General features: G+C 46.9%; 1 long non-coding RNA gene across 1 annotated transcript; it reads left to right on the plus strand.

Annotated features, from left to right (window-relative positions):
• Nucleotides 1-637: 637 nt before the first annotated feature.
• Nucleotides 638-14,991, plus strand: LOC138297339 (uncharacterized). Its single transcript, XR_011204036.1, has 2 exons — nucleotides 638-944; nucleotides 14,148-14,991. It is a non-coding gene; the product is annotated as an uncharacterized lncRNA (long non-coding RNA).
• Nucleotides 14,992-21,516: the final 6,525 nt, after the last annotated feature.

Here is a 21,516-nt window from a genome sequence, read left to right on the forward strand (position 1 = left end):
TTCCTCTGCAGGCGGATGGGGAGATGTTCACTGCACTTGCGTGCAGTGGTGTGTCTAACCCCTTTGTAACGAGCAGGCAGGTTGCCGCCTGCACAGAGAAACATGTGTCGGCTCGAAAGCAGCTGTTACGTATTTCACTGAATGTGCTGCCTCCAGGGTAGTACGGGTTTGCGGCTGCCATGGGTTACTAGAGCGGACTGCCACTGTTTGCGGACAGTGCACTCTATCAGTAATATGGGGCTAGGACATTTACGCTCCCCATCTGCAGCACGGACTTCATCCATGCACCTTTGTCCCTCATATTGATTGAACACTGCGGTATCCAGTGCTTGAAATGGAAAAATAGAAGTGCAGGAACTGCTTGTTTCTGAGAAGTGCCTGTACTCTCCAATTAAAGGTGTTGCGTTTTCTTTGATAAGAGCAGGTACTCTCCCTCTCAAAATAAAAAAAGTGCCGGTACTCAGTACCGGACAGTACGGGCCCATTTAAAGCACTGGCTGTATCTAACACGAAAACAATTCTAACGCTAAGGAGAGTGGCATTCCGTAGTCATGGGATTCTCCAAAACCACACAGAGAACAAACATGTAACGACTAGGACAAGAAACAGTAGGCGTAATGTACAAGGCACGCAGATCTATATCTTCCACGTGCACTCCTCTGACACAAATCTTTTGTTCTCTTCTACATTTGGTGACGGCCTGCAGAAAAAGGAAAATATCGCTGGGGTTCTATAGCTACAAAATATAGGGTTTCCTTTACACTCGATTTGAAGGGCAACATCCCAGTTGGGCACTGCGTTAAAGGCAGCTGGCGCTCGCCTGTCCTACGTGCCCAACACAAGCTGCCAGACTGCGAGCTCTGACAGAAATATTACCTCCCCGGCTCAGACTGCGCCGACACACTATCTGGTTCGCGCGCCTGCTTCTTGAAAGACGATGGCAGGTAACGTATCACTACAGGACTTCTCTCCATTTCTTGTGGGTGTAACTTTGGACGGGGACTATGGACTGGCTGGAGGGGGCAGTGTGCCGTCGATATGGTGATATAAATAGGAATACAGGCTTGTCGCATTAATTTTCACTGAATGTCATGGTAAGGTTATGGCTATAAATAACAACGTCACAGACAGGCCAGCGTCCGTTGACCTCTTTCAAACGGCTCCGGTGCAGCTGTGATGTCCCCAGTGCTTTATCTGTTTAAAAAACAGGGTGCAGGAGCTTACAGTGTTTTCTTAGGAGCCACCGCTGGCGCTGCTGAATGTGGAGCTTGCAGAAAACCAGTGTTGTATAGGGTGTAGTCTATTCCAAGTCCCTTTATACCACCACACTGCATTTCCTGCCTCTTTATTTCACTCTTGAAGCTTAATTTTAGTCTCTGCTTTCTCCTTTTGTTAATGTTTCCCTATCTCTTCCTTCTTTCTTTTCTGCTTCTCCACTGTCAGCAGCAGGCAAACACAAGTGCGTCCCCAACCATAGAGCCGTGAAGGATTACAAAAAAGCACGACTGAAGAAACAGTGGCCCAACGGCCAGAGCTGCCGACCTTAGAGCTAAGGAAACAGGTTTGAGTCTTGGTGTGGGGTCAACATCTTGTGGTTCTAGGCAAATCTCTTAATCTCCCAGTGCCTATCAAATATTAATGTGTCCTTGTGTTAGGGCACAAGAGCTCTAATACTTTTAGGGTCCTGTTTGCGCTATATAAAACTGCAAAAAAAATAGAGCCTTTGATACAGGGCGCTTGATGACCAGCTTGGGCTTGAGCCACAAAGGGGCTAATTGTTCTTGTATTAAGAATTGCAATGCCTTTGGCTAATGATAGTAATCTTTGAAGACTGTAGTAAGCCAAACCTTGCTCCCAGATCTTGCACATATAAGGCTGGAATCGAGGGTGTGGTCCACAGCAATGGAGGGTTCCATGAATCCAAATTGTTTTTTTCAGATAATATTTGAGGGCTGAACAATAGCGTGAAAGAGAAACTGTTCTGGCATCCTTGGCGTAGTCTCCTCTGTCTTTTTGCCTTTGCTTCCTATGTTTTGACTGTGTGCTGGACTTTGTTTTTTCTGGTTTTCTGGTTTTTATACTCTGGGCTCTTTATCACTGTGCTCAGTGCTAAAGTGTAAGTGCTCCCTGTGTGAATTGTATGTGTAATTGGCTTTTCCAGGATTGGCATATTGGATTTACTAGTAAGTTCCTAGTAAAGTGCACTAGAGGTGCTCACGGCCCGTAAATCAAATGCTACTAGTGGGCCTGCAGCACTAATTGTGCCACCCACATGAGTAGCCCAGTAAACATGGCTCAGACTTGTCACTGCAGTATCTGTGTGTGCAGTTTTAAACTGCCAATTCGACCAGGCAAGTGTATCCACTTGCCAGGCCCAAACCTTCCCTTTTTATATATGTAAGGCAGCCCTAAGGTAGGCCCTAAGTAGCCCCCTGGGAAGGGTGTAGTGTATTTTAAAGGGAGGACATGTGCTGGTGTGTTTTTACACGTTCTAACAGTGAAATACTGCCAAACTCGGGCCTATCTCTCTCATAGATTAACATTGGGGCTGCCTTTAAATAATCTTTAAGTGCAGTATCTCTTTGGGAGCAGATAGAGATGTGGAGTTTGAGGTCTCTGAACTCACAATTTAAAAAGTACTTCTTTTGGTAAAGTTGGTTTTTAGACTGTCAGTTTGAAAATGCCTTTTTTAAAAAGTGGGCATTTTCTTGCTTAAACCATTATGTGACTTTGCCTGCTTGTGTATTCCCTGACTGGGTCAGACGGACAGTTGAGCTGTTTTTAAATCTCGTCTAGACAGTGACACAAAGGGAGCTGGGGTGCAGCTGGCATATCCCGATGAGTCATCTGGGCTAGAGTGGAGGGAGGAGCTGACACTTACACCTAAATGGATTGTGCCTGCCCTCATACAATGAAGTCTCCAACCCCCTGGTGTGTGTCTGGGGCCAGGCCTGGGCAAGGCAGAATCTTGTGAACAACAGACACTTTCCTTTGAAGTTTGCCTACTTCAAAGGCAGAAAGGGGTATAAATAGTGCACTTAAAACCCTAGATTTTTAAATCACTTCTGGAACCAAGAGGAACCTCTGTCAAGGAGAAGAGCTGAAGAACTGGAGGAGGAGTACTGCCCCTTTGCCTGTGACTGTGCCTTGCTGGGTTGGCCTGCATTTGCTGCTTCTGCCTGAAAGAGGACACAGACTGGACTTTGTGGTATATTCCTGCTTGTGAAGTGTCTCCAAGGGCTTGGACTGAAATTGCCTCCTGTTTTGAAGTCTCAGAGCCATCAAATACTTCCTCTGCCAGCACCTGGACTCTGCTGAGACTCCTACCCTGCCAAGTGGTACCCTATCCAGTCCCTGGGCCCCTGAAAGGTGAAGTTGGTGAAACCAAGGTAGAAATCCATGCACAGGAACCATGCAGGGAAAATTTCTACACACCACCACTGCAATGTGGCTGTAAAAACGGCGTGCCACCATCATCACAACTGAGAAATGACGCAATACACGCCTGTGGCTGCTGAAATTGATGCAAGCCCCACGCAGTGCAGCTCCTCATCACTGTGCGGCTAGATTTTGCATGTATCGTCGCTGGGCGTCAAAATCAACGTGAACATGCCCAGATCTGAGGTGCCCATCCAGAAATCGACACATCGCTCTTTTCTGAATCACGCTCGCCCGTGGAGTAAGACTCTTTATACTTTAAAAATTCATAACTTTACTGGTGTATGTTGGATTTTTGTTGTTTTGGTCTTGTTTGATTTAGATAAATATTGGCTAAACCTGTGTTGTGTCCATTCTGTAGTGTTTTCACTATATTACTGTGTGTGTTGGTACAAATACTTTACACATTGCCTCAGAGATAAGCCTGACTGCTTGTGCCAGGCTACAAAGGGGTGAGCAAGGGTTATCTGAGCTGTATATCTCCCTTACCCTGACTAGAGTGAGGGTCCCCGCTTGGACAGAGTGCAAACTGACTGCCAACCACAGACCCCATTTCTAACATTGGTGATCAGCGGTGAGGATGGAACTTGTATTTGTACTTGATATACAGTGATTAAGTGTACGCTGCTGTTTTCAGTGCAGACCATATTCTTCTTTTTTTTTTTTTGCTTTTTCACTTTTTGAATTTTTTCGGCTTCCTTTTTGGTGGTTTTTCTTAAAACTCTCTGTTCTTTTTTAAAGTCTACATTTTTATTGAACTTCACAAGCATGTCTCAATCTGAGGATGCACCAGCTGTGGCTACAAAAGCTGTGTTTGAATTGGAGAAACTGGAGGAGTACACAGTGGCGCAACATAAGCAATTTTGTAAAGATCTTGCCTGCCCAATCAAGAGCTCCACCAGGAAGGAGGAGCTGCAAAAGGCATTGAGGGCCTGGGTGGCAGCCAAGGAGGCTGGAGGCACACAGGGCAGGAGGAGGAGGGTGAAGAAGTACGGAGTATTCATAATGTGGTGTTGGGTAACCCTGTTCTGCCTGGGGGTAGGTTCTCCAGGGCAGGCAGTAGTGTTTCATCCAAAGGTCTGACCCCTGAGAAGTTGCAGGACAGACAAGCAGAGAGAGTTTACCAATTTGAATTAGAAAAACTTATATGGAGATGAAAGAGAGAAGGCTGGCGATAGAAGAGAAAAATATGCTCTCGGCTGGTGAATTAAGTTTGAGGGAACTGGACCAAAAGAGCCAGTCCAGCAGAGATGGTGGCAGCAGTACCTCAGTGCAGCCTGAGAGGAAGGTACATATTCTAAAGTGCTTAGTAAAGGATTACAAGTGGGAGGATGACATCCATCTGTGGTTTAAGGGATATGAATCAGCTCTCCACACGAACATGGTCCCTGAAGCACATTGGGGGGTGGGTGGGTCGGTGGAAGCACTTTGAGGTAGAGGTGAGGGACACTCTGACATCCTTAGGGGATCCTCACAGGCTCACTTACTCTATCATGAAGGACGCCCTACTCACCAGACATGGTCTTACTCCTGAGCAGTATAAGGAAAAGTTTAGGTCCTATAAGAAGAAAGAGTCCCAAACTTTTTTGGAGTGTGTAGACTCTTTTTGCAGGTCACTGGATGGTTGGGTGAAGGGCAGTTATGAGGGGCTGTACAATTTGAGTGCTTGGGAGCACTTGTATAGTCTTTGCTTTCTGGAGCTGCGCCAGCACCTAATTGACAGCAAGCTGACTGATCACAGGAAGCTTTCTCAGTAAGCGGACCAGTGGATAAGCACCAGGGTCCAAAGGAGGTATGGGGGAGACTCCGACAAGGGTGGACAGGGTCCCTATCAAAAGAAGTGGGGGTTTAAGGGTAAACAGGAGGAGTTCTCTAAAGGGCCCCAGCGTAGTTCCCAGGGTAAAGATCCCCAGCCCCCAGTTGAAAAGAAACCATGGGTCTCTACAGGAAAACCTGCAGACAGGGGTCCCCACAAGTGCTATGTATGTGGTCAGGTGGATCACATGAGGGGGGATCCCAAATGTCCCAAGGGGACACAGGGACCCACTGGTGCTCAGTCACCGGTTTGGCCAGTGTAGCTCTTGGGGAGGAGTCGGTTCGAGGAGAAGGGTGGGAGCCATCTGAGATGACCCTTGTTTCACTAGGGGACAGTGAGGTGGTCCAGAGGACACTCATGCCTGAGAACACTAAGAAGTACAGGCACTGGGTGACCACCAATTGACAGGGGGTGGAGGCTCTGAGAGACATAGGAGCAAGTGTGACTACGGTGAGAAGTCACCTGGTATCTGAAGAGCGGGTGGTTCCCCATGCATTTCACCAAATAGTTGCAGTAGACAACTCTGAGTGCCTGAGCAAAGTTGGGCAGGTTCCCTTGGTGTGTGGGGGGGTCTCATGTTTCTTGAGGGTAACTGTGAGTCCATCCATGCCTGTTGATTGTCTACTTGGCAATGACCTGGAGGATTCCTCTTAGAAGGAGGTGGAAGGCAGGTCTCACTTGGAGATGTTGGGTCTGCCTGGGTAGGTGTGTGTGTCCATCCAGTCAATGGCAGCCCGTCAGGGTGATCAGGAGGCCCTGGAGCCTGAAAGAGTGACCCAGGTGCCTGCCAGTAGGAGGAAGGGCAAGGGGTGTGGGAAACGTGCCTCAGAAGATCCCATGGTCCGGGAGGAGGCTGAACCTGAGGGGGACACCTCAGAGCCAACAGGGGAACAGGTGGCTGAACTGGGGGAGGTGCCAGAGCTGACTTAGTGGCAGCAGAAAGGGGGTCCCACCAGGGAGACATTTTGTGAGGAACAGAAAGCATGCCCTTCTCTAGAGGGTTTACTGCAGCAGGCTGCAGACCAGGCATCTGGCAAGGAGTCTGGATCACACTTGATTTATTGGGAGATGGCCTCTTATATAGTGAGCCTAAGGTTGCTGATCCTGGGGCAGCATGTGTGCTGGTGGTACCCCCGTGCTTCAGAGCCTTCCTACTGGGTTTGGCTCATGATGTGCGTTTAGCTGGTCATTTCGGGCAGGATAAGACCTTTGAAAGGCTTGTCATCCACTTTTACTGGCCCCAAATATGCAGGCACTCTGAAGAGCACTGTAGGTCCGGTCAGACTTGTCAGGGAAGTGGTAAGAGTGTAGAGAAATGTAAGGCTTCCCTCCAACCTTTTCTTGTAGTCAACACCCCCTTTGAAAGGGTGTGTATTGACATTGTGGGACTTCTGGACCCCAAGACAGCCATAGGCAACAGGTTTATCCTGGTCATAGGGGACCATGCCACCCGGTACCCAGAAACGATACCTCTTAGATCAATCACAGCCCCCTTTGGTGGGCCGGGCATTGATGGAGTTTTTACCCGCATGCGGTTCCCTGTGGAGGTGGTATCTGATAGGGGTACTAACTTCATATCTACTTATATGAAGTCTCTGTGGAAGGAGTGTGGGGTTACCTATACGTTCACTACTCCTTACCACCCCCAAGGAAATGGTTTGGTTGAGAGATTCAACCACAACTTGAAGGGCATGATCATGGGCCTGTCAGAGCCCATGAGGCAGAAGTGGGACATTCTCTTGCCATGCCTTCTGTTTGCCTAAAGGGAGGTGCCACAAAAGGGACTTGGTTTTAGCTCCTTTGAATTGTTGTATGGCCACCATGTGAGGGGACCTCTGAGGCGGGTGAATGAGGGCTTGGAGAAAGCCTCCATAGACCCCCCAGGATGTATTTAGCTACATGATGGCTTTTAGGGACCAGACAGCCCACTTCAGGACTCTCGCCCAAGAGAACTTGGAAGCAAGCCCAGAGGACATGAAATGCTGGTATGACCAGCACGCCACTCTGGTGGAGTTTCAGAGTGGCCAGAAAGTGTGGGCCATGGCCCCAGTGGAGGCTTGTGCTCTCCAAGATAAGTGGACTGGGCCTTTTGAGGTGGTGAAGCACAAGAGTGAGGTCACCTATCTGGTGAACTTGCGGACTCCAAGGAACCCTTTAAGGGTCCTGCATGTGAACCGCCTCAAACCTCACTTTGAAAGGTCTGAACTGACAATGCTCTTTGCGACAGATGATGGGGTGGAGGAAGAGAGTGAGCCTCTTCGTGACCTGTCTGCTCAGGAGAAAGATGGGTCTGTGGACCTCTCCCCCTCACTGACCCTAGAGCAACAGAGGGACTGTCGCCAGGTGTTGGGACAGCTTGCCTAATTGTTTTCCTTGGTCCTAGGGGTCACTCATTGGTGTACGCATGATGTGGACACTGGGGACAGTCCACCAGTAAAAAACAGGATTTACAGGGTGACTGACAAGGTCAGGCTAGTATCAAGAACGAGGTGTCCAAGATGTTAGGAGTAGGGGTTATTGAGTTCTCCAGCAGCCCTTGGGCCACCCCAGTGATCTTGGTCCAAAAGGATGCTGCCCCCGGTGCCACTCCAGAACTCAGGTTCTGTGTGGACTACCAGGGACTCAACACCGTCACGAAGACTGACGCGCATCCCATTCCCCGAGCTGATGAGCTCATCGATCGGTTGGGAGCTGCCAAGTTTCTCAGTAAGTTTGATCTAACGTCTGGGTACTTGCAGATTTGTCTAACAGAGGGGGCAAAGGAGAGATCTGCATTTTCCACTCAAGATGGGCACTACCAGTTCAGGGTGATGCCTTTGAAATGAAAATCCCCCTGCCACCTTTCAGAGGTTGGTTAACCAGGTTTTGGCTCGATTGGAGGATTTCAGCACAGCCTACCTGGATGACATTGCTGTGTTCAGCTCCAGCAGGGAGGAACATCTGAAGCACCTCTACGAAGTGTTGAAGGCTCTGCAGAAGGCAGGCTTCACTATTAAGGCAAGTAAGTACCAAATAGGGCAGGGTTCTGTAGTGTGCTTAGGACACCAGGTGGGGAATGGCCAGGTGGCACCCCTGCAGCCAAAAATGTATCCCATTCTGGGTTTGAAGCCTCCCAAGACTCAGAAAGAGGTGAGAGCCTTTTTATGTTTCACAGGATACTACAGGAGGTTTGCCAAGGGGTATGGCACTATTAGTTCCCCCTTGACTGAGTTAACCTCCAAGATGCAACTCAAAAAGATGATCCGGACCAAGGCTTGTTAGACAGCTTTTGATAACCTGAAGGGCGCCATGTGCATGGCACCCTTGCTGAAGGCACCCGACGTCGCCGCACCTGACTTCTCCGAGGAGTTTTTCATACAGACTGATGCTTCAGAGCATGGTGTGGGAGCATTACTTGCACGTCTAAATGAAGAGGGCTTAGACCAGCCTGTAGCCTTCATTAGTAGGAGGTTACTTCCCCGGGAACCTAGGTGGAGTGCAATTGAGCAAGATTTTGCTGTGGTCTGGGCGCTGAAGAAGCTAAGACCCTATTTGTTTGGGACTCACTTCCAGGTTCAGACAGACAACAGACCTCTCAGATGGTTAATGCAGATGAGGGGTGAGAACCTAAAACTGTTGAGGTGGTCCATCTCCCTACAGGGAATGGACTTTACAGTGAAACACCGCCCTAGAACAGAACACTCCAATGCTGATGGTCTGTCCAGATTCTTCCTCCTTAGTGAAGAGAACTCCCTTGAGGTTGAGTAGTACTCCCCAGTTTCAGCTGGGGAGACACGTGTTGGACCTGGCATCCTTGGCATAGTCTCCCCTGTCTTTTTGCTTCTGCTTCCTATGTTTTGACTGTGTGCTGGACTTTGTTGTTGCTGGGTTTGGTACTTTGGGCACTTTACTACTGCTAACCAGTGCTAAAGTGCACTAGAGGTGCTCAGGGCCTGTAAAATAAATGCTACTAGTGGGCTTGCCGCACTAGTTGTGCAACCCACATGAGTAGCCCTGTACACATGACTCAGACCTGTCACTGCAGTGTCAGTGTGCAGTTTTAAACTGCCAATTCAACCTGGCAGGTGTACTCACTTTCAAGGCCCAAATCTTCCCATTTTATACATGTAAGACACCCCTAATTTAGGCCCTAGGTAGCCCAATGGGCAGAGTGCAGTGTATGTCAAAGATAGGACATGTGAAGGTGTTTTTACATGTCCTAACAGTGAAATACTTCCAAATTTGTTTTTCACTGTTGCAAGGCCTATCTCTCTTGTAGGTTACCAAGAGGGCTGACTTTCAATAACTTTAAAGTTTAGTTTCCCTTTGGGAGCAGATAGAGATTGGGAGTTTGGAGTCTCTGAACTCACAATTTAAAAATATATCTTTTGGTAAAGTTGTTTTTTAGATTCTCAGTTCGGAAAATGCTACTTTTATAGAGTGGGCATTTCCCAGTCTGTGACTCTGCCTGCTTGTGTATTCCCTGTCTGGGTCAGACTGACAGTTGGGGTGTTTTTGAATCTCCACTAGACAGTGACACTAAGGGAGCTGCAGTGTAGCCTGCATATCCTGATGGGTCATCTGGGCTCGAGTGGAGGGAGGAGCTGACACTTACACCTGAATGGGTTGTGCCTGCCCTCACACAATACACTCTCAAACCCCTTGGTGTGTGTCTGGAGCCAGGCCTGGGCAAGGAAAGATCGTGTGAACAACAGAGACTTTCCTATGAGGTTTGTCTACTTCAAAGGCAAAAAGGGGTATAAGTAGTGAACCCCAAACTCCAGATTTTTAGATTACTTCTGGAACCAAGAGGAGCCTCTGTCAAGAAGAACTGGAGGAGGAGTACTGCCCCTTTGCCTGTGCTTTGCTGGTTTAGCCTGCAGTTGCTGCTTCCGCCTGAAAGAGAACAAAGACTGGACTTTGTGGTATATTTCTGCTTGTGAAGTGTCTCCAAGGACTTGGACTGGGCTTGCCTCCTGTTTTGAAGTCTCAGGACCATCAAATACTTTCTCTGTCAGAATCTGGACTCTCTGCTGAGACTCCTACCCTGCTAAGTGGTGCCCTGTCCAGTCCCTGGACCCTTGAAAGGTGAAGCCGATGGAACCAAGGTGGAAATCCATGCATAGGAGCCATGCAGGGAAAAGTTTGACGCACCACCTGTAACACGGCTGTAAAAACGATGCGCCACCTGCATCGTGGCTGAGAAGTTGACGCACCACCTTCATCAAGCAGTGTGGTTCCTCATCACCGTGCGGGCGAATTTCACATGCATCTTTGCTGGGCATCAAAATCAACATGAGCCTGTCCAGACTCGAGGTGCCCATCCAGAAATCGACGCATCACTCTCTTGTGGGAGAGAAAAATGACGCATCGCCTACCCGGCTGGAAGAAGAAACGAGGCACAGCGTCACTTGCAAGTAAGGAATCGAAACATCGCTGACTTTTCCAACGCACGCTCGCCCCTGCGCCTTTATGTATGACACAAACCAGTTTCTTTGTGTAACATCAATGCATCCATTGTTTTCTAGGAGTCTTTTTACTTTTGGTCATGTTTCATTTAGATAAATATTGGCTATTTTTCGAAAGTTGTGTTTTGTCCATTCAGTAGTGTTTTCTCTGTATTACTGTGTGTGTTGGTACAAATACTTTACACATTGCCTCTGAGATAAGCCTGACCGCTTGTGCCTGGCCACCAAAGGGGTGAGCAGGGATTATCTGAGCTATGTATCTCCCTTACCCTGACTAGAGTGAGGGTCCCTGCTTGGACAGAGTGCAAACTGACTGCCAACCAGAGACCCCATTTCTAACAGAAACCTTCTGGGCGGGTATTTAATTGTATTCAGTTCTGAAGGTTAATCTCCATTGGTATTTGATGCTGAAAGGCTGAAATGGGAAGACAAAACAATTTAGTATAAAAATGTGATTGTGCTATATTCAGTCAGTAGCCCAGTTTAAAGAGAAAAGTTTCAGATCCATATGAAAGGGCTGGTAGAAATGTTGCTCCCCTCACCTGTAAAAGAGGGTGTAATGAAGGACCCCTTTTTCCACCATCCCATAGAACACCCTGCACACAGTTTTGTCCATTCACTCCCTATTGCACTTCCCCTGTTAAGTAAGTCCCTGTCACCCACTTTTTTTGTCCTCCTTGTCACATTCCAAAAATCCCAGTTTTTCAGAAGATGAGTTGAGAGTCATGGTGAGTGAAATCTTAAGAGTAGAGCCACAATTGTTTCGATCCCAAGTCCAGCACACTCCTCTCAGCAGGAAAATGGAAATGTGGAACAGGATAGTCGACAGAGTGAATACTGTAGGCACAACCCTGTGCACAAAGGAGGACATTAGGAAGAGGTGGTTCTACCTCAGGCGCAAGGTCCGTCCCCTGGTCACCAGGAAGCAGCTGGATTCGAAGAAGACTGCCTGTGGCCCTGCCAGTACACTGTTAAAACTCTTTCCCTGGAGGAGATGGTCTTTGCCATCCTGCATCCCAAGGTCTTAACAGGAATACCTGGGGGAGTGGAGTCTGGTAAGTTGGAACATAAAACGGTCATTAGCCTGCAATGTCATGCTTGCTCACAGCTCAGCATTTGTCACTGTCTTGTCATGTACCTCACCAACATTCAAAATCCAGAGTATCTGAGTTTTAACACTGTTAATATGTATTATTGGACCCGACATCTCAGCTAGCAGGATTCATTACATACCATATGTTCAAATGGTGCCTGGAAATCTCACAATACCAAAACACATTCCAGGATTCATGGTATGTCCCGAAATGTAAATGTACTGTATGATCAAACCTAAATGCAGCCTGCATACATGTATGTAATACCTAGAATTTGTAAAGGGTTGGGGAATAGAGGGAGTGACCTGACTGCAACTCCCAGGAGGCCCTGTTTCTCCAACTCCAAACAACAGACTAGTGTTCACTTGGCCCAATACATCTATTACTGAATTCCCATATGAAGTGTACTCACCTGTGAGGCTACCAATTATATAGTGTGTGTAGTAGAGAGAGTGACCTGACTGCAACTCCAAGGAGGCCCTGTTTCTTTAACTCCAAACACCAGCCTAGTGTACATTTGACCCAATAACCCTGTAAGTGAACTCCCAAATGAAGTTTACTCACCTGGGAGAATATCACATGTCAAGTGCTGGGAAGTAGAGGGAGAGACCCGACTTCTAAGGCCAGGAGGCCCTGTTTCTGTAACTCTAAACACCAGCCCAGTGTGCACTTCACCAATTACCCTGTGTCTCATCTCTCAAGTGAAGTGTACTCACCTGGGAGGATACCCTTTGTAGTATGTGTAATAGAGGGACTGACCTGACTGCAACGCCCAGGTGGCACTATTTCTCTAACTCCAACCACCAGACCAGTGTTCACTTGCCAAAATACATCTGTTAGTGAACTCTCAAATGAAGTTTACTCACCTGGGAGGATACCATATGTCAAGTGTTGGGAAGCAGAGTGTGTGACCTGACTGCTAAGGTCAGAAGGCCTTGTTTCTGTAACTCCAAACATCAGCCCAGTGTACACTTTCCCAATTACCCCTGTGACTTGACTCTCAATTGAAGTGTACTCACCTGAGAGGATACCATTAGTTTAGTGCGTGTAGTAGAGGGAGTGACCTGTCTGCAACTCCCAGAAGGCACCGTATCTTTAACTCTAAACACCAGCCCAGTGTTTGTTTGCCCAAATGCATTGGTTAGTGAACTCTCAAATGAAGTCTGCTCACCTGGGAGGATACCATTTGTCAAGTGTTGGGAAGTAGAGGGAATGGCCTGACTGCAACTACGAGGAGACCCTGTTTCAGTTACCCCAACCACTAGCACAGTGTGCACTCATCCAAATACCCTTGTTTGCTAATTCTCAATTTAAGCTTACTCACCTGAGAGTGACCAAGATACAGATCATTCTCAACTCAGAGACGTGTCTGTCTACCTAACTCCATCTTGGCCTGCTACCCCAAATTTAAACTATTGAGGACAGGAATGACACCTTACCCAGTGTGTACAAGTGTTCCTAAGGCCTCAAGCTGCATCACCAGATTGGTATTGGCAGCAGACACATTCACAGAGCACTGTGCACGTGATGACTCCAGTCACATACACAGCAAAGTCCTGGGTTTGCCTGCATACCTCTCAACTAGGCCTCCAAATGGTCAAAGCCATATGTTGCCTCTCCACTGTGTTGGCTTCACTGGTGGTAAGATGTCATTTTCGAGCCATCTTACCGAGTGCAACTGATCTGTACATCTCATCAGCTGCTTGAGTCAAATAGGTTTGGCACGCTTCACACAGGTCATGTCAAATAACCCAATACCATGGTAACTTGGCACAGTTGGATTACCTACAACTTAACTATCTCCAAGCTCAAATGCAGGATGGCAATCACTTCGCAGGGTCAAATCGGACCAAGTGTGGGACACTGGAAGAGGGATGTGATGGAATGGGTCGTGGCAGACGGGGTTTGTCTTAGACGAGTTGGAACAGACAATAAAGCTGAGGAGGACATATAGGTCTGGGGACATTATTAACTAACTTTGAGAGAGAGAAAAGCCAAATATCAAATGATACAACTGAGGTGGAGAAATAAGTGAGATCAAGAGGTGCACTGGTATCTTTACTAAGACAATTTTAGAGATATATGTAATTGCAAATCGTGTATAGTCCAAAATGTGGAGATAATCGTGCAATACATGTCGATTGATTGACTGTAGCGGTGATCTTAACTGTTTTATTGTTGATGTTCTGCTTGTTAAAAACCAAGTTTACATCTGATGTGTGATTAAGAAAAATGCAATAAAAACAGATTTGGGAAAAAACTATGTCCATGGTCTCTGCTTACTGTAACACAAAACCTTCGGAGGTAGATGTCACAATTCAACCAATAACAATGTGCGTTTTTCATCAACAGGTGGATCTGCCAGTGGGCAAATGGAGACCACAGAACAGACTACCACTACCCCCTGGGATGAAGCCTTCAGTGATGACCACACTCCTGGACTCGTGGACGTGAAGGAAGGTCCTGGCACATTTGGGTAACCTGTAAGTGAACTCCCAAATGAAGTTTACTCACCTGGGAGAATATCATATGTCGAGTGCTGGGAAGCAGAGGGAGTGACCCGACTGCAAAGGCCAGGAGGCCCTGTTTCTGTAACTCCAAACACCAGCCCATTGTTCACTTGCCCAATTACCCCTGTGTCTCATCTCTCAAGTGAAGTGTACTCACCTAAGAGGATAACCTTTATAGCATGTGTAGTAGAGTGAGTGACCTGACTGCAACGCCTAGGAGGCACTATTTCTCTAACTCCAACCACCAATCTTCCCCTTCCTTTTGCTCATCAACATCAGGTCCATGTACATTGGCACCAGCCACAGGAAGGGACGCCCTGTCAGAGGAAGAACCAGCCACAGATACCCCTGCCTATGTAGCAGCTGACCCCCACCTCCTCGTAAGCGGGGACATCCAGCAAAGAATCCAGGAGGTGTGGATAGCAAGATGCCCACCAATGCCTGCAATAATCTTCTTCCTTAAGGTGCTCCTTTGTGTGTCACACATTCACTCTGTGGACAGATCCTGAACCACCTTCCATTTCCAATAGGGGGAGTATTCTGGACTTTGGCATTCCAATGGGGTGGCATCTACTTCAATAATTTCATTCACCATGACTGACCCCTTCCCATTTCCTTCTTTGTTGAATCATGTCACATATATTTTCTGTTAGTCCTAGCTTCACAATAAAATCGCCCAGCACTGACTCATTGTCTACTGTTTTTGATTTCACATTTAACCACGTAGAAATGCCAGATCATGTGAACCATGCACTGATGAGTTAAGGTACTTGTTCAAGATGGCATTTGTTGCATGTACACAGTGTCCAGCTCAGGATTACAACCATCCCACACAAACACATCCATACAAGTGTCTGGTCAAACTAAAACATTTATTACAGTTTTCAGCACATAGGCTGCCAACATGTCTGAATTATTATAAATCATAAATAATGGAATCATACTGAGTAAATGAACATATTTAAGGGTATAGACCTCTAGACCACAGAAGGAAAAGATTTGCCCAACATTGTCCTGTAGAAGAGGCAAACGTTGAAGTGGTTGACGTCATCAACTCGACCTTATCACATACCACACCAAAGTAATCCAACATCACATAATTCAAGACTCAGATAGATGGCGGTACAACAGTTTCTGCTCATAGGGTCATTATAATCCAGTGCTTATGCACGTGGTGATATGGCACAAACATATGTCAGTGTTTTGTCACAGGCACTGTTGCCTACAATGATGAAACATATCTACAGCTATATACAGGTTATACAAAAAGTGTGTTTAGCCAAAGTGAAGGGGAACTGACATGGTTGTGCCCTAGGACTATATATTCTCTGACCACATGATGACACACATGATGCATCAGGTCCACCACAGCACACAGAACAAGTCCAATCGGCACATCTACCCTTCCATCCAAACACTGTGAAAGCTGTCTTGGCACAGGTCTCCTACACCCAAACTCTGACCTACATTACCTGGAACAATCCATGTCCCCTTCGTATTTAAGAACAGAATCACATACCTGCCAATGTCACAACTCTGAAATGTCCACATGAAGATGTCATGGTGAGGGTACCTGTACAAAGAACAAAACAAGGTGTATAGGCATGAAACCATACATATGACACAAGTCACATAGTAAGCATCTAGAAAACAAAGTATGTTGCAAGAAATCTGACACAAACAAAGCAACATCATCAAGATGGGGATGTGTCACAAGCTATATCACAAATCAGCATTTGGTTGATTTTTGCAGAGTAGCAGCTCCCCAAAACTGTTTAAAAAAACTCAACTCCACACATTCTCACAACTACAGTACATTGTACAGCCACAGTCATGACATCACATAACATACTTTTTCTCATGAGAAATAGCTGTGGATGAGATCTTCTTGCAAGTCAGCTCCTTCCTCTTTACCACTGCCATCTTCAATTGGCATTTCAGGATTCTCACCCAGTGGTACTGCAGGCTCCCCCTCTTCTGGGATGTACGGGATATTCCTTCGCAGGGTGATTTTGTGGAGCATACATCATGCCACAGTGATCTGACACACTTTCCCGGGTGAGTAGAGGAGGGCTCCACCAGTCCTGTCCAGACAACGAAATCTGGCCTTCAGGAGCCCAAAAGCCCGCTCTGCGGCCCGCTGTGTTCTTCCATGGGCCTCATTGAAGCAGATGTCTCCTGGCGTAGTTGAATTCCTCAGCGGCGTCAATAACAAAGGATGGTTTGGATATGCTGAGTCTCCTGTTAAGGAATGGGACATAAGAGCAACAATGAGTCACTGACTTCTTTATTATAGCACCTGACATTGCTCACACACAATCAGGACAGACATGACTTACCAACCAGCCAGGCCCTCTCTGGTTCAAGTTGTGACATTAGCTGGGGTATGGTGCTGTTCCACATTATAAAAGGATCAAGGGATGATCAAGGAAAACGGGCAGAGACGTTTGAGATGTAGCGGTCTGCCAAACAGACAACTTGCATGTTGAGGGAATGCAAGTTTTTTCTTTTGCAATAGACATGTTCAGTGGCATGCGGTGGCACCAAGGCAACATGTGTGCCATCAATTGCTCCCACATGTGAGAAGTGGGCAAATCCATAGAAATCAGCCTTCACATTGGCTAAACCTTCACGTTGGCGGAATCTGATATAGCTGTCAATGTGTTTCAACATTGATGATAGGAAATCTCTCAGTATCAGACTGAACATAGGTTGGGACATACCACCAGATAGGGCTGCTGTGTGTTGGAAGGACCCTGCAGCCAGGAAGTGCAATACTGCTATGACTTGAACAATGGGTGGTATGCAATATGGATTACTGTTAGCTGGCATCAGATCTGGCTCTAACTGATGGCATAAATTGCATAAATCCACTATTGTTTGCCTATTCTGATGGAAGAGCTGGATAATGTGGCATTCTTCCATGGTCCAAAGTTCTGCCGATGGATGGTAGACAGGAGGTTGTTGCATCCTCCCCCTCCCAGGATACCTATGTGTGAATAAACATGTTTCAGAGCATAAGTTATTGTGTCCACAGCAACATACATGATGCATACCAATAAAATCATGTGACAAAGCATTTCTTATTGGAATCACATTAGACCCAGTACACATCACACCTGTCAAATACATTAAGGTCAGTTGTAACCCCCATGGTTGTGAACACGTGTCCACAACATGGATTCGGGCAACACCCAACTATCTGCTACTCTATTGTCCCTCGAAATGTGACAGTCTTTTCTGACCACCAAAAATACTGTCAGTAGTGGAGACAGTGCACCGCCGCAATATGCCATCTGTGCCCTGCAACACACTACACTTGTGGTAATGTAGTAGGACCTACACAACAAGACAGATTTAGGATGTTTGTGATGATCCTACACATATATTGCTGTTGTTATGTATTTAACAGGGCCACATACAGTATTTCAAACTGTCAACATGGCAGATGCCTGACCTCCTCCACTGGACACCAGGAACTGCCTGCGTTTGCCGGAAGAAGTCATCCACACGGTGGGCAGTACCAACCGCCGCAGACACAGCCATAGGTTAATATTGTTGCCTATGGCGGTCGTGGCCCAATGGCTGTGTCTGTTGGTGGTGATAACCGTGTACATGGCATATGTGTACGCCGTGTTTTGCAAAATCAGCCACTTGACCCCTGACACTGCTGTCAGCAACACCTCCACCACTTCAGCTGCTCTGTGCCACCTCTGAGAGCAATCATGCCACATCCTGCAGGCAAAAGGGCCCCTGTTTTCTCTCCAGAGGAGCTGGAAAGGCTTGTGAATTATGTCCTTCCCCTATATAATCAGCTGTATGGCTCACTAGAGGAGCAGGTAAGTACCTCATATGCACAATTGACTCTGTTCAACCCCACCTTTTTCCTCCTCACAGGCCACAATGTGCCCCTGTGAGCCAGTTTAACTTATTGTGTGCCTGTTGTTGCAGTTTGTGTGGCATCAATGGGATGTACATGGTGCAGGTATTGCAGACCAGTACTATGGGCCTGATTCTAACCGCGGCGGGCGGCGGTCGCCGCCCGCCATGCGGTTACCGCCAAATGACCGCACCGCGGTCACAAGACCGCGGCGGCCATTCTGGCTTTCCCACTGTGCTGGCGGGCGACCGCCAAAAGGCCGCCCTCCAGCACAGCGGGAAAGACCCAGCAACGATGAAGCCGGCTCCGAATGGAGCCGGCGGAGTTGCTGGAGTGCGACGGGTGCAGTAGCACCCGTCGCGAATTTCAGTGTCTGCTAGGCAGACACTGAAATTCTTTTTGGGGCCCTCTTACGGGGGCCCCTGCAGTGCCCATGCCATTGGCATGGGCACTGCAGGGGCCCCCAGGGGCCCCGCGGCACCCCCTACCACCATCCTGTTCCTGGCGGGAGACCCGCCAGGAACAGGATGGCGGTAGGGGGTGTCAGAATCCCCATGGCGGCGGAGCGCGCTCCGCCGCCATGGGGGATTCTGCAGGGCAGCGGGAAACCGGCGGGAGACCGCCGGTTTCCCGCATCTAACCGCGGCCGAACCGCCGCGGTCAGAATGCCCTGCGGGGCACCGCCGGTCTGTCGGCGGTGCTCCCGCCGACCAGAGACCGCCGGGGTCAGAATGACCCCCTATATGTTGTGGACATTCATATTGTGTTGTGTGATGTTTTTTTAGGGCCTAGATTCTCCTTGTGTTGGATGCACATAACTAGGCAAGAAGACTTTACTGCCATTCAATGAAATTTTTTTGTTTATGATGGTTGTAAATGTTAGACAACATGTATGTGCATGACAGCATGAGCTGTGTATGCATCTTGTCTGAGTCACCTGAGGATCTTGTAATAAATGTGTATTGTGCCACAGATCTTTCACCCCATATCTGGCCTTGCCAAATTGTTGTCTGGAAGGCATATCATGACTTACTGTGCCCTTCAGGTTGCCACATAAGCCACACGCCACATTGCTGTGGCCACATGATGTACTGTGATGCATGGAAGTGAGGGAAATTTGAGTGTCATGTAGGTTCTGTATGCTCAGCATACAGAGATCAGGCCTGCCAAATGTATCTCCCAGTGTGGGAGAGTCACTGTGGCTATGTAACTGTGGCACTGGGCCTACTCCCTGCAGACCTGCAGATCCTGTCATGTGGCCAATATGAGGCTCTAGTGGCAAAGCTTGCCCTGAATTCCTGCGTCCATTGACTAGATTTGGAATGTGTACTGAGATAAATCCATAAACCAGTCCATATGTGCATTTTGCATCATTGTCAATAAATGTCTTTGACCCATGACAGGTCACTTATTTTCACAGCTCTGCTGTCACATAAAAAAATGAAAGAAAATGTGCCCCCCCAATTTTTGGGGATATGGATGTGCCCTGATGAAGGTGGTTCCCTGTGAGGAGAGACACCGAAACGTGTGTCGGCACTTCTATTTTTCTTAACATTTATAGGACTAACATGGACTATTAATTAATACAATATTTTATTTTTTGCTGTTTATAGATTAATACAATACTTCATTTTTTGCTGGCATTATAATGTTTTATGTCTTGTCATTTGGATATTTAGTAAGGAATATAGCTATTATAGGGAGTCTGTTCCATGTTGAGTATATGTTATTGTTTGACTCTGGGTGGGCAGTAAGTGTTGTATGAAGTGGAAGGTATGATGCATATGTATATCGTTTTTTTTTGTTATTTAGCGTCTATTTTGCATGATCATGAATTATCTTCTATTTTGCATGCTCATGTTACATTACATATAATGAAATTATATTGAGCAGATTATAATTATGGTCAAATAAGTAGAAAGTGGCTGGATTCACATATGGCCTCTTGATGTATATAATATCGTATGGTATCAATTTAATATTTAGTTTAATAATACTAGGTGGCCCATTGGTCTATCTATGTCATGGAAATGTGGCCATCATACATATGACAGAGCATACACTTTTCTTTGGGTGCAGCTACAGAGCAATACTTTCCCTTGGTAAGTGGGAAATGTCCATTTACATGATTTGTGTGACATCACTGTTGCCAACATTCCTTCTGCCTACATGTTGGCATGTACTCCTTTCACTTTTGACAACATATTTTCACTGCTGTTTTATGCATGGTCTACCTCTGTTCATGGGATGATTTCTGTATTCCCTTACATGTATGTGCATGCGAAAATGTGTTTGGAATTGGACATATGTCATGGGGATACATTTCATGTTGTGCCACAGACAGGAGCGTGTCACCTTTGATTGTTGGCTCACACATACCCTCACCCATCATTGCATGTCATTTGGCATGTACAACTGCAGTAGTATTAGGGACATGACAGGTAGGACCACAGTTTTACCCACAATGTGCATTTCCATTCCATTGATGTGGCATCATGTAGCAAAGTGCTTTGCACATGTGAAATGGGGAGGTTTTGTTGTCTGACTGTTGGCATGTATCATGGAGTGACTTGCAGTAATGCAGGAATAATATGTGGTTGGATCCAACCATGCATCCACTGACATCTGGGTTTGCAGGACCAAAATGGAGACAGTGATGTAGCTTCCCATTGGGCAACATGTTGAGGGCCTTCTACAAGTATTTGAGAATCCCGGGGCCTGTCTAACATTCAAAGGACTATTTGCCTCTACTGATGCAATCAGAGTATGCCATTGTAGGGGGTGCCATTGAGTAAAGGTGATTTCCCTGGGGCTAGCTGATTCATTGTGTTGTGGATTTTGGATACATATCTCCCTGATAATTTGCACATTTTGTCTAATGTGTCCATTTCCATGTCAGATGTGTAGTATATCTGATCAACATTAGTACAACCTCCATGACTTCATTAAGACAATTTACACATGGTGAAGTGTGCATTGTACCTCTGTCAGCAACATGCCAGGAGTTTGGACCATCATTTCTTATTATTGTGATATTGTGTATGTGACAAATAGATGTATGCATTGTGTGGGATCTGTGGGAATGATCTTGGCATTGGCCTACTATTGTATGACAACAGGTAATTGAGGTATGCTCCATGAGGCAAACCAATGAAGGTGATTAGGGCTCCTACTTGTTCAATGGTTACTATGATACCTCACCCTTGCAATTAGAGTTGTCTGAGATTCTGATTTCCCTGTGGGCAACTGTTGACAGTTAATGTGGCATGCGTGCATATGGTGTGGTACATTTAGGAGCCACTTTGATGTCGTTTGTTACTGGGGCCTACTT

This window comes from Pleurodeles waltl, chromosome 5 (genome assembly GCF_031143425.1).
Source record: "Pleurodeles waltl isolate 20211129_DDA chromosome 5, aPleWal1.hap1.20221129, whole genome shotgun sequence".
NCBI classification, from domain to species: Eukaryota; Metazoa; Chordata; class Amphibia; order Caudata; family Salamandridae; genus Pleurodeles; species Pleurodeles waltl.